Source organism: Melospiza melodia (genome assembly GCF_035770615.1).
Source record: "Melospiza melodia melodia isolate bMelMel2 chromosome 7 unlocalized genomic scaffold, bMelMel2.pri SUPER_7_unloc_1, whole genome shotgun sequence".
Lineage (NCBI taxonomy): Eukaryota > Metazoa > Chordata > Aves > Passeriformes > Passerellidae > Melospiza > Melospiza melodia.
The window spans coordinates 1,562,850-1,574,598 of NW_026948497.1; the positions used below are offsets into that span (position 1 = coordinate 1,562,850).

At 52.7% G+C, this 11,749-nt stretch overlaps 1 pseudogene; it reads left to right on the plus strand.

The window, feature by feature from the left end:
* The window catches only part of LOC134432722 (zinc finger protein 11-like), a 246,541-nt pseudogene that overhangs the window by 182,047 nt on the left and 52,745 nt on the right, over nt 1–11,749 (plus strand).

Sequence of the window (11,749 nt, forward strand, 5' to 3'; positions counted from 1 at the left end):
AATTTAGCGGGTCTTTCCGTGAGCAGCAGTCCATGTTACTAATTAACATTTATTGAAGCTGGTGGTTTCGCCCGTTACTTCCTTATCTACAAGTCCCTGGCCCCTCCCTCAGCTGCTGAATGAGCTGCACTCTCAAGGTGTGGAGCATGGTCGAAAGATGAGAGTTGCTGTAGCGCATCAGAGCGCAACAGCATTCGTTTAACCCATGGTCTGCCAGGGAGCCACAAAACCGTGTCCCATTCCCATCCTTTCCATGTTTGGACCAATACATGAGCTGCTTTCTTGTTTCCGTTGTTGTTTTGTTTTTCACCGCGTTTCCTTTGTCATCTCTTTGCCAACAGCAGTTTGAGACATTTAATTTTCCACTAACCCCTATTTTTCTGCTAACAGATGATCTGATCCCATCCCATGTGTAAAGTGTTGTGTTCCTCATTTCAGTGGGTTGGTCAGCAGGAAGGTCAGGAGCTGGAGCTGTTTGGTTGGTTATTATTGCGAGGGCAGCTTGTAATCTAATGATGCCATTGAAATGAGAAATGGTTTCTGTGGCTCCTGATATGAATTGGTTCGGGTTCCCAGGGGCTGGTCCATGGTGTTGTAGGATTGTTCTGCTGGCTGTTCATCTTTTCCCTGTTTTTGGCTGCTCTCTCCAGCCAGGGCTGCATCAATTGAATGCCTTTCTCTAATTCATCAAATCCTTGGATTCCCAACTGATTTCCCTGAATTTTTGGTAGCAAAAAATCCCCAGTGCTCTAATATACCCTATATAACACAGACAGTGACAGCACATGTTGGAGAGGGCAGAGGGCTGATTCCCCCCATTTGTTTATAGTGAAGTTTTCCCAACATTCTCCATTTGCTGTTTCTCTTTGCAGCTTCACCAGTTTCTGTTGCAGGGTCAGATATCCTCCCCCTGGGCTCTGCCTTGAGCTGTGCAAATTCCATCAGTGCCAGCAGGCAGAGCTTGGGGTGAGGGGCAGAGGGAATCAGCCCAATTCCTGCCCCGGGCAAGAGACCCAGGTACGTTGTCCACACTTTGCCCAGCAGTGTTCATTTGCATTTCTAAAGCTCCTCTGGAGGCTGCCGGGAATGAAGCTTCTCTTCCTGCTGCTGGGCAATGTTGATGTTTTGTTGCTGGTCGTTATCTCTGTGGGTGTCTTTTGGGCTGTTCCCAGTCTGTTGGGATGTTAAACTCATCTCCATTGAGTGGTGTAACACCCCTTAAATAAAAGCTTTAAAATTCAATTCCCCAAGGCAAAGACAAACCAAGCCTGAGCAGAGAAAGAAGATTTAGAAGAATCAAACTCTGTACATTTTTCAGCAGTGCAATGACAGGCAGCCCAGAGTGTGGGTATCAGTGAGCCCCAGAGTGGAATTGTGCCGTGGTGTTCCCCAGCAGCTGTGGCAGTGCAGGCCCAGCCAGCGCTGAAGCTGCAGCAGTGGCAGCAAGGCTTGGCCCCAGTGGCTGGAGATGGCCGAGGAGGGTGGCCAGGATTGCAGAGGATTCCAGGCGAGGATCTGTGGGCAGGCACAGGGGCTTGGCCCGCTGTGGAGCCCTGGCTGCTGCTGCGTTGCCTTCAGGGCAGGCTCAGGGGCGGCCTCCCATCCTCCTGCTGCAGGCGGGAAGTGCAAATCTCCGGAGCTCCAGAGCCCTTGAGGCCAGGCTGAGGGGTCCCCCCGTGTTGAGCTGTGCTGGCGGCTGTTTCTGGCCTCAGGGACACTTGGCATGGGCCCCTTGGCCACCAGTGGTGCTGCTTTGCACTCCTTGGGCAGGAGCCGATGTCCTGGCTGGGTGTTGGCAGCAGCAAAGTGCCAGGGCAGGCTGTGTGCCAGCCCAGCTTCCTGTGGGAGAATGTGCCTTGATATCTGCTCCAGTGGTTGCTGAAGCAGTGAGAATTGCTTTTGCCCCCCTGTTAGGTGCCATGGTGTCAGCAGAAGATATTGAAGCCTTCCTGCTCAGGGCATTTCAGTGCCAGGCTCTCACAAGCACCCACAGCTGCGTGGGTAGAGCTGAGCATGGGGCGGTGACCTGCGCTGTGTCTGATTCCCCTTCCTTAATAACAGCCTGTCTTGTAGCTCTTTTCCTTTCTGCTGCCCTTGCAGAGCCATCCACAAACACATTTTCTCCCTCAGGCCAGGGAATGTCCCATCATCAATCTGTCCCAGCCTGGATCTGGAGCTCTGTCCCTTGAGTGCAGTCCTGGGTTCCTTTCCAGCCCCTCTCCAGGCTGTTCAAACAGGAGGCTGGGTTAAACCCTTGCCCTGTCCTCAGTTTTCAATCGTCCTGTGCCACTGAACAAGTTTCATACTGTAATAAGCGAGCCCTGCTCATCCATTTAGAGGCTCTTTTGGTTGTCAGACCTTTAACTTGAGGCCAGACTTGAACTGTAGGAGATCATATATAGAGTTAAATATTTTAGCACAAGAATTCGTTTGGCAAGACCCTGTTTAATATCCACCTATAATTCTGAAATAAACAAAAAGGGCCAGGAGACTTCTTCTCCTGTGTAATGCCTTTATTAAAAAGTGATCAGCTCAGGATTGGGCGGCTCGACGGTCTGCGGTGTCCCTCGTCTCTCCCAAGGCAACTCCGAGGAGGAGGATATGCACAACTCTGTCCACCAGGGGCAGAGCTGGGGATCAGATCCTCTTGGGAGCCTTCAGGGTCTCCTGATCCCATAAGATGGTACCTCAGTCCGGGTCTCCCAGACCTCCCAGTCCTGGCCCGGGGGATCTGGAGGACAGGGTGAGGAACGACAAAGGTTTCCCGCATCTCTGCAGGCCCAGCGCCCTGCTCCTCACATCCAGACATCACTCCAGTCTCTCAACTCTTATTTGGCTCGTTGTTTTTGGGGTCTTCTCAGTACAGTAGAGGACCATGCTGCATTGGTCTTGGAGTCACTTTGCATAACCCCCCCCACCTTCTCAGGTGTGTTCAGTATGAGAAAGGTACAACTTAGCCTCGGGCAAGGCTCTGCTGATACAAAAGGAGCGATTAGCCTCAACGACCCGTGATTACAATAACAAAACACACAGAACTTGGGCAGGGCCAGTGGTCAGGCTGCCTTTTTGAAACTTTTTCTCATAAAAAAAATATTAACCGAATTTTTGCTCATAACACTTCAAGTTTTTTTTCTCTGTCTGGAAGGCCCAGGCCAGCCACCTCAGGTAACCTTCATTTTAACACTTCAAAATTCTGTGTTTCTTCCCCCTGTCCATCCATCCAGTTTGTTGACTGGCAGGATAGGAGTGTTGTAGGGAGACATCCTTGGCTCCAAAAGCTCTGCCTTTAACAGGGACTCAATACCAGGCTGTGACCCCTTCCTTCCCTCTCTTATAACAGGATATTGCTTGTCCTGGTTGCTGTAAAGTAATTTTTAGAGGCTCCATATCTAATTTTCCCTGTTTCCCTGGGGCTGCCCACACTTTGGGGTTCACTTCAGCATGGGCCTTGTAAGATTTTGGCACAAAGGTAGAACAAATTTACCCTCTGTAACCTCTTTTACAGTATTAAAATCCAGCTCTCAAATTCCTTCCTATATAATTACAATCACAGGAGGAAGAAAAAGAAATTCATTTCTTTCAAACCTATCCTCCACAGCTTCTAATAGTAGTTGAACAAATCATACCTGCTCATCTTTCCCACTCCTTTCCCTTCCCCTTTAAGTCTAAGATTCAGACTGGATTGAGAGGCCCATGTGTCCATCAGGAAATGCCTCCACTCAATGCAGACCCACCGTGAATGTTCTCAAGGGCTGCGGTGTGGAGGGTCCTTTGTGTGATGGGAGCTGTGACAGCCCTGCCAATCCATGTCCATCAAGGGGTGGACTTGCTGGTCCTGAAGGTGCTGCAGTCTGTGCTTGCAGTGTCCTTGTGCCCTGCAGCTGGAGCCCTGGTTCCTTGCCAGGGGCTGTTTGGGTGGGCTCTCCCCTGCCGAGGAGGACAATGCCTCTGCCAGGTGCTTGTGGCCGAGCCCGTGCCCTGGGTGCTGGGGCCCCCTTGGGCCCTGGGGTTGATCCCTCAGGGGCTGTAGGAACTGTGCCCTGGCCTTTGCCTTCAGCTTGGCCTTTTGCTGCTCCCTTCTTGCATTCACCTGCTGTGCCTTTGTGCCCAAGTGCTGCAGGACCTTCTTGTGCCCCTCCTGCAGCCCCCTCAGTGCCCGTGGGTGTCTGTCTTGCTTTACAAGAGAAGTGTCTGCTTGGGAAGGCAGAGAAAGCCTCTCTTGGAATGGAGAATGCAAACCCCCTCCCTTTTCGTATTTAGACTAGTGAAATCTAGGGGCTCTCAGGCAAAGATATGGGAATAGGAATACCAGTTCTTTACTAGTGTGTATAATAAAGCAAACAAACACCAACAGCTGCGGCACTGACAGCAAACAGAGCCCGGACCCAGTCCCGGCCTTTGGGCTGCGGCGCTTTGCCCTTGGGTGCAGTTCCGGGCACGGCCGGCAGGGGCGCTGGTGGCTCCCGCGGGGCGGGGCAGCGCATCCCTCCCATGGGAACCTCTCTGAACGGAAATAGAACAATCCCTACATCTAACTCTTTCACTTTTTTACCTTCTCTAGCCTTTCTCCCGTGTTTTGGGAAAGAATTTGGAGAGGGCTGCCATTTAACTGAGCTCGTAGTGTATTGATAAGGTGCTTCCTGTAGAGAGAGAGAAAATTTCTCTGGACAGCCAGAGCTGTGGTTACCAAGGGGACGTAACTCAGAGCCGGACGGGGTCAGGGGAGGATATCCCGCCGAGGCTCGGTGGGAGTGTGGGCAGGGTCTGCTGCCGGAATTGTCAGAGGGGGATCTTCCCGTGGAGCCCAAGCCCGGAGCGTGGGCAGCCCCCACATGGCTGATGGCGGCTCATCCAGCAGCTGCCGGCAGAGCAAAGGCGGGTGGGAGAGCCCGGCAGCAGCGGCGGTGCCCAGCGCAGGTGGCACGGCCAGGGCAGCCGGGGATGGGATGGCTGGGACCCCCCCTGGGTGCAGTGGGCGCGGTGAACTCGGAGCAGGCGGCAGGACAGAGCAACCCCCATCTTCCCCAGCATGGCTGGCAGAGCGGCCACGGGCCAGGCAGTGGGAGCAGGGCACACAAATTGAGCGACAGCGCCGGGGCAGGTTGAGCTGCCCTGGGCAGTGAGACGGCACCTGGGATGGAAACCGGGGCAGGCGGAGCTGAGGCGGGCAGCGAACCGGGACCCGGGACAGGCGCCTCGGCCGCGAATGGAGGGGGCAAGACCTGCAGAGGATCCCACTCTCTTTCTGATTTTTCCTCTTTTTCCCCTCCCTTTTATTTCCCCTTTTCCTTGTCTTGTTTTTCTCAGGTGTTTCTGATACTTTAAATATTTTTATTCTGCTAAAATCTCCTCTCTGACATATGGCATATTCTCTTTCTTCTAGATTAAACAGTTTTTTTTAACGAATAAATCCAGAGCCTAACAAATCTCAACTTTTGCTTGGATACTTTGAAATGGTCTGTGCATTAACTCACAATCTCCTAATCTTGTTTTTCTCATCACCTTTTTATTTATCCTTTGGCAAATTAAGCATCTTTCAGTTACTTGCTCTGCTACTCCAAAAATCCCAGTGCGCCCATAGTTCCTTAAAAAATGATGACACAAAGCTTGAGTACCCCAGTGTGTTTTCTGATGCATGTCTTCTAATATTTTCCTAGTAAGCAATCATTTTATTAAGTAATTGTTTTCCATCAAGAAGTTTCCAGTTCCCTGATTTATCTTGTTTACTTCCTATCTTGTTTAATTCTTTTTTCTTGGCTTCCCTAAACTTTGGAATTTCCAGTTTTTCCTCGTTTGGAGTTAAAATTAACATAACTCTTTCAGCTCCATTTTCTGCTGCATCCTTAGCTTTGTACTCTGTCCCCAGTTTGCCCAGTTTGCCTCTCCTTTGGCCCGGGCCGGGTTCCCCCTGCCCGCAGTGTCTGGAGCAGCCGAGAGCCCCGCGCTGCTCATCCCGACCTGTCCCCGCTCCATCCCCGCTCCTGCCGCGGGCTGCGAGGGCTGTGGGAAAGGGGCACCGAGGGTGTGGCTGCTGCTGGCGGAGGAGGAGGAGGCAGGGAAGGGCAGGGATGAAGGGGAAGGAGGAGGTGGGGTTAGAGGGGAGGAGGAGGGGGAGGAGGGATGGAAGAGGAGGGATGGCGGCAGAGAGAGAGCAGCAATGGAAGGAGGAGAAGGATGTGGGGTTAGGGAGGAGGAAGAGGAGAAGGGATGGAAAAGCAGGGGTGGTAGAGGCGAAGGAGGTGGAGATAAGACAGAGGAGGAGGGGGGAAGGAAGGGGTGGAGTGGGAGGAAGAGGAAGAAGAGGGACAAAGGTGGATCAAGGCTGAGCTGAGGGAACCATGTCGTCGATCCCTGCCTGAATTCGCTGCCCCCACCTGTGGGATCATCGCCCCCCCATCGCGCCGGTGAGTGGGGAGGGGGAGCTCGCCCCAGATACATCGGGGTGTCCCTGGGTTGGGTTTTTGGGGGGATGTTTGGAGAATGAAGGAGTCCAAGGCTTAGCGGAAAAGGCCCCTCGGGGGTACATCGGGGGGTGGTGGTGGCGGCTGCCGGCAGAGGCAGCCTGGAGGAGCAGAGCCCTGTGTCCCCCAGGAGCCCAAAGGGGGGAGCCCAGAGAGGGGGGAGCGGCGCCATTGGCGGGAGCCTCAAGAGCCTGGAGAGGGGCAGGGGGGACTCCTTGGAGCCGCTGCAGCCCAGAGCAGAGAATGAGGGGAGAAGGGAGCCCGGGAGCCCAAGCAGCCCCGGCATCCTGAAATGGGGAGAGCAAATCGAGGGGAGCTTTTGGGATTGCTGGGACTGCCAGCAGCCTGGGCAGGGCGGGCACCGAGGAGAATGGGGACCCCTAATCCAAGCATGACCCCCAGCAGCTGGGACAGGGGGGAACCTCCTGAACACCAGAGGGGAGGGACCAGGGACCGGGAGCTCCTGGGAGGCTTTTTCAGGGCTGAATCTGGGTGTTTGGGAGGTTTTTCTGGAGCCCAGGTGGCCAGTGATTGTAGAGATGGACTTGGGCAGAGGGACCTTCAAACTCAATGTGTGTTGGGGAAGATGAAAGAGGAAAACCTTATAAATACGATTGTCTTGCAAAAGATGTTGAGAATATAGAAAGTATAAGGAAGATTAAAATGAAAGCAAGCTCTGAGATACCTCAGTTAGTGAACAACTGGAAAACAATGGTGTGGCCCAACTGAAGGTAATCCCCTTTTGATGAAACAATTCCCTCTGCTTGCAGACAGATCCAGACCCTACTAGCTCAGCAGAAGGAGTCCAAAGAGGAGTTTTTAGGGTGTAAAATGTAACACAGTATGGTGATGTAATGATTCTTACAGGCTGTATGTAAATGCTGCAGGATTTGTATCTTCTACTAGATTGGTTGGTGAGAAATAGAATATTCAACACAGAACAAAATTTATTGTGTTCTAACAGGAACCTTACTCTCTTACGCTCTTGCCTGTCTTACTCTTTTACCCTCTCATCCTCTCTACCCCTCTCTTCTCTCGGGCCTGCTCCGAGCTGTGCCTGGCAGCTCCAAGCAGGGCCCTGCACCCAGGCCCTTTGCAATAAACCTCAAGTTCCACGACCTGGCTGCAGAGATCTCTCGTCTCCATCTGTCCCGCTCATCCCTTGTTTTCCCCAAACCAGGATTTCCCATTGCCAAAGCCTGTGAGGCTGCGAGGAAGAGGAAGATGCCCCGGGACACTGAGGCAGGTGAGGAGGAAGTCAGTGCCCCTTTCCCCTCTGTGCTGCTCCATCTCCCAGCCCAGCACGGCCCCGGCTGCAGCTCAGCCCTGGGGGGATCTCCTTGCCCTTGCCTGTGGCACAGAGGCAAATCCCATCCTGTCCTTGTCCTTCCTCCCCCAGAGCAGGAGCTGAGCATGGAGAGCAGGGAGGACAAATGCCCACTGCAGAACCTGGTGGAAGAGGCCGTTTTGAGCGGCTCCACGGCGCAGGAAGCCAACGGGGAGGAAAAGCCCCGGAGATGCCACACGAGGAGGGGCTGCAAACGCAACTGGCGGGGACCTGAGGGGGAAAGAGACAGCCTGGGCTGGGAAGGCGGCCAGAGACGGAGGCAGAGCTCGGAGCTGGTGCTCCATGAGCAGCTCCATGATGGGGAGAAGCCCCACACGTGCGTGGAGTGTGGGAAGAGCTTCAGGTGGAACTCCGAACTGATCAAGCACCAGAGGATCCACACTGGGGAGAAGCCCTATGAGTGTGGGGAGTGTGGGAAGAGCTTCAGCCAGAGCTCCCACCTGATCGTACACCAGAGGATCCACGCTGGAGAGAAGCTCTATGAGTGTTCTGAGTGTAGGAAGTGCTTCAGCCGGAGCTCCCACCTGATCACGCATCAGAGGATCCACACTGGGGAAAAGCCCCATGAATGTGGGGAGTGTGGGAAAAGCTTCCGCCAGAGCTCCAGCCTCATGAAGCACCAGAGGATCCACACTGGAGAAAGGCCGTACAAGTGTTCCAAGTGCGGGAAGTTCTTCAGCCAGAGCTCCAGCCTGATCACGCACCAGAGGACCCACACTGGGGAGAGGCCCTATGAGTGTTCCAAGTGTGGGAAGAGGTTTAAGATCAGCTCCTATCTCCTCCAGCACTATTGGATTCACAGAGAGGAGAGGCCCTTCCAATGCCCCGACTGTGGGAAGGGATTCAAGCACAACTCCCACCTCATCTCCCACCGGCGCATCCACACTGGGGCGAGGCCCTATGAGTGTCCCCAGTGTGGGAAGAGCTTCTCCAGGAGCTCTCACTTGACCCAACACCAACGGAGGCGCCACTAAGGGAAGCCGTGTGAGTGCCCCGAGTGCAGGCAGAGCTTCGTGTGCTGCTCCAGCTCCACCCCCCACTGGAGGAGGCACTTTGGGCACAGCCCTGGTCACTCACATTCCCTGTGATCCATGTTGGGAACACACCTGGCTTCTTTGCCTTTTGGTTTGGCCTTAATTTTCCTCTGCTTCACTTTCATCCTTTAAAAACACCCAAAACTGGGTTAAATGAAGGTTCGAATATATCTGCAGTTCCATAATTTCTCAGTTGTTTTAGAGGGAATTTAGGATTTGGGGACAGGTTCTGTGTGGAGTGCTGCTGTTGCTAAGAGGCAAGAATTTGATCTCACCCTTCTTGTGTTGCTAAGAACTCCTCCCCTGACCGCAACCCCAATTCCACCCTTGGGATACCCAATAAAAACTCCATGGCCCTGCCTTTGCCCTATCTTTGGGGGATAAGAAATGGATTCCCAAAGGATCAGCCCTTTTTCCCACTGGATTGCAAAGGATCAGCCACATTCTCCGCTGGATTCCTAGAGGATCAACCTTTTTCACTGGATTCCCAGAGGATTCTGACTCTGTCACTGTTTTTTTTTTGTTTGTACTACCGCATTTGTATTTTTAATTTTTCCTAATAAAGAACTGTTATTTCTACTCCCGTATCTTTGCCTGAGAGCCCCTTAATTTCAAAATTGATTAATATAATAATAATAATAATCATCATCATCATCATCAAAGGGAGAGGGTTTTCATTTTCCATTTCAGTGGAGGCTCCTGAAATGGGGAGACACCTCCAAGGATGGGCCATGTAAAATAGTTCCTGGAATATGTAGATTAGTTTATGGATATGCATGAGTGTCTATGAATATGCAACAGGCTGATGTAATTCAACCAGATTAATTAAGGGGTGTCCCTGAAAATAACTGGGAGGTCTTGTCGCCATAACAACCTTTGCCCAATGGTCCTTGTCTCCCATTACATCAGCCTGTTGCATATTCCTAGACTTTTTGCATATCCATAAAGTACTTTACATAGTCCAGGAACAAAATTGGCTTCATGCTGTTTGGGTTCCCACCCCTATCGCAGCTCAATTTGGGGTGTACCATCCACCTCCCAGCTCAGTTTTGGGATCCCACACCCCTCCCAGCTCAATTTGGGTGCCCCATCCCCCTCCCACCTCAATTTGGGGGTCCCATTCCCCTCCCACCTCAATTTTGGTCTCCCACCCCCCTCTTTTCCCCACTCTCCCCTTTCCGATCGTTCCCCCAATCACCTCTCCTGTGTTTGGTTTTGGGTGCTCCAGGCCCCTCCTTCTCCGTTTTGGGATCCGGACCCCGTTTTGGATTTATTTGGGGTCCCCAGCCCATCCCCAGGGTCACCTTCCCCCCCTCCCCAAATTCCGCTCCTGGCAACTGATGAGTCATCAGCGAGACACACTCTGATTGGCTGAAAATTACCCCGCGCTTTCTCTGATGATTTACCGCAGTGAGAGGCCTTGGTCAGTGGCTGGCAAGTGATGAGTCAGAGTCGGGCCGGGCGCTGATTGGCTGAAAATCGCTGAGCGGGGCCAGTGCTCTGAGTTTGTGCCCAGCAAGTGGATTGTCATCAGTGCCGCGCGTTCTGATTGGTCGGGATCTGTTTTGGGGTGAAGATGGTAGGAACTGGGCTTTATTTGGGTTTATTTGGGGTTATTTATGACTATTTCGGGTTTATCTTGGTTTTTACTTGGTTTATTTCTGTTTATTTGGGGTTATTTGGAATTATTTGGGTGTATTTGGAAGTATTTGTGTTTGTTTGGGTTATTTGGGTTTATGTGGGTTTATTTGGAATTATTTGGAGTTCTTGTGGTTAATGTTGGTGTATATAGGGTTTTTTTAGGTGTGTTTGAAATCATTTGGGGATTTTTGGGTGTGGGTTGACTTTTTTTTTTGTTTTATTAGGTTTATCTTAATTTGTTTGGGGTGTTTTGGGGTTCTTTGGGGTTTATTTTGAGTATTTTGGGGTTTTTTGGTTATTTGGGGTCCTGTGGGTTCAAAAAATTCGGGAATGTGTCTGCTGCAAAAAACGGGAATTTTTCCCTAAAAATCCAAGAGTTTTTCCCCAAAGAACTGGGTGTGTTCCCTAAAAAATGCTGGGCATTTCCAAGCCAATAGTGACGTGCTCCGCTCCAAAACCATCCAATCACCACGCTTCATCTCCCAAAATAATGAATCATGGCGCACCCGCCCCAAACCAACCAATCACCGCACGCCTCTCCTCAGCTACTCCCGCCTCTCTCGAGCTGAACCAACCAATCAGCGGGTGTTTCCCCTGTGCAACTCCCGCCTTCTTTGCCTCTATCCAACCAATCACCGCACGCCTCCCCTCGGCAAAGCCTGCCTACCCCGCCCATCTAATGTCAATCACTGTGCCCTCTATGAAAGCGACCATTCACCGGCCAACTCCCCTCAGCAACTCCTGCCCTCCCCGTACCGCTCCAGCCAATCAGAGCCGAGCCCGAAGAGTCGCCCCCTGACTATGGGGCCAGGCATGGAACGGGCGCCCCCTCCACCCCCGCCCCCTGGGACCCCCTCAGGGACCCCCGGGAGCCGCCCTGGGCTCGGGCGGGTCCTGCGGGAGGCGCTGGAGAGAGCGGGGGAGGCGCTGGGAGAGGACGGGGGGCTCCGGGAGCTGCTGAGGAGGCGCAGGGACAGGTGAGGGGTCCTGGAGGGGTCGTGAGGGGAATTTGGGGAGGGGTCTTAAGGACATTTGGGGGAGATTTGGGAAGGGTCTGGGGGGAACTTGTGGGGGTTTTAGCAGGGTCTGGGGGTGCTGGGGGCCTTTGGGGGGGAATTTGGGGAGGGGTCCTCGGGGGGTGTCACGATCTGTTCTCATGGACGGGTTTCGTGATGGTTCATGGATTTGATCTCAGGTTGCACAAAGAACCGACATGCGATAGAGGGATTAAGGGAGAGAAAAAGATGGGGGAAGAGAGAGACAAA